Source organism: Austrofundulus limnaeus, unplaced genomic scaffold, assembly GCF_001266775.1.
Source record: "Austrofundulus limnaeus strain Quisiro unplaced genomic scaffold, Austrofundulus_limnaeus-1.0 Scaffold178, whole genome shotgun sequence".
Taxonomy (NCBI): Eukaryota; Metazoa; Chordata; class Actinopteri; order Cyprinodontiformes; family Rivulidae; genus Austrofundulus; species Austrofundulus limnaeus.
The window spans coordinates 1,015,320-1,016,955 of NW_013952580.1; the positions used below are offsets into that span (position 1 = coordinate 1,015,320).

Genomic DNA, 1,636 nt, shown 5'->3' on the forward strand with positions numbered 1-1,636 from the left:
TAAGTAGCCAGTACTATATATTAAAGTTAAATATTTAGGTAGCTAGCTAAATATTTAAGTAGCCAGTTAAATATTTAAGTTAAATATTTAGGTAGCTAGCTAAATATTTAAGTTGTTACTATATATTAAAGTTAAATATTTAGGTAGCTAGCTAAATATTTAAGCTTCAAGCTAAATATTTAGCTCAAAACTAAATATTTAAGCCACAAGTTAAATATTTAGCTTGTTAACTAAATATTTAATTTTTATTTTATAAACTACGCCATTTATAGATGTATGAATCATATGGTGAAAAACTGACTTTGAAAAATAAATCTATTCTTTTTATCTTATAAAAGGCTAAATAAAACAAACATTGGTGGTAATTTTTGACGGTGTAACTTTACAAAGGGAACCCCATAAATGCTGGGAGAGTTTTATTTTGAAATCTGGCAGGAAGTGAGCTTGGTTTTGACTGTTAATCAGTTTAACTTCACTGAACCTGAGCGAGAGGCTTGCAGCTGCTCATCAGTGGAGCAGTAACAGCATCACAGAGAAGTTGCTGCTGTCGTTTCATAATTTGTTTACATCTGGGACTCAAGAAGTGTTTTTTTATGTTCTGACAGAGAGAAGAACACAGACTGTGGAGAAACAAATCTGCCTGGGGATGTTAGCTGAGTGATGAGCAAAAGGTGAGCGATAAACATTCACGTTTAATATGTTTTTATGCTTTTAAATCAAGCTTTTTATAAATGACTCCTAACAGAATCTATTATCACAACAAAAATTATGTCTACGTTGTAATATTTATTATTTTGTTCAATCACTTTTTCTGTTTATATGACAAGAAACCTTAAAACAAGCTATAAGATCAACTTTATGCATATCAACTCAATTTCCTCCACAACAACATTACATAAAAGTATTTCTTCACATAAAATCATTCATAAAAATGGATTTATCAACACATTAATACTGACCCATTCACATGCATTTTCATAGAAAATAATGCAGAGAGGTCAGTTAGTGGTTCAATTTGTTGTGTCACGTTGATCTGTACATAAAAACTCAGTGTACAAATGAGCTTTTCTTCCTCCACTGTATTTATTAAAATGGCACTATTGACCAGTTTGACATCAGATAAAAAAACATGTTTTTATGGTAAATAAAGAGTGGATTAGTAGATTTATTCAGTGCATATTTTCAGAATTAAGTTTAATAAGGAGATATTTTCTCTAATGCGATGATGACTGGTCAGCTGCTGAAGCTGTTTAAGCCCATGTCTCCACTAACTCCCCCCCATTAGGGATTTGGAAGAGGTGGTTCAGCAGTTACACAGCAGATAATTCATCATATGTGCTGCAGCTATTAGAGCGAACAAAGGCACTTTTCAAAACCATGTTTGTAAGAAGTCTTTCTGCCTTCTGACATTTTCACATGAGATATCCAAGATAAAATATCATTTAAGTGAATTGCACCGATTATTCCTCGGTCACAGTTTCTGCTTTGGGTCAGCTGTTGTGATGCATCTTGACGGTGTGCATTGCCAATGCAATGCACAATATTGTGTTTCGTTTCCCATCCAAGTCATCTCAACTTTGCCATGCTTCTCCTCCTGCATACTTTGTCCTAGAGCTGCCATTGTAATTTATATCTG

At 33.1% G+C, this 1,636-nt stretch overlaps 1 protein-coding gene across 2 annotated transcripts in view; it reads left to right on the forward strand.

The window, feature by feature from the left end:
- The window catches only part of opn5 (opsin 5), a 105,892-nt gene that overhangs the window by 9,106 nt on the left and 95,150 nt on the right, over positions 1 to 1,636 (forward strand). The window contains exon 2 of one of the 2 annotated variants that reach the window (XM_014017899.1): positions 606 to 671. The gene's annotated coding sequence lies outside the window, so the exon portion shown is untranslated. Of the gene's footprint in view, positions 1 to 338; positions 672 to 1,636 lie in introns of those variants that run through there. The other variant, XM_014017898.1, reaches the window with a different exon arrangement.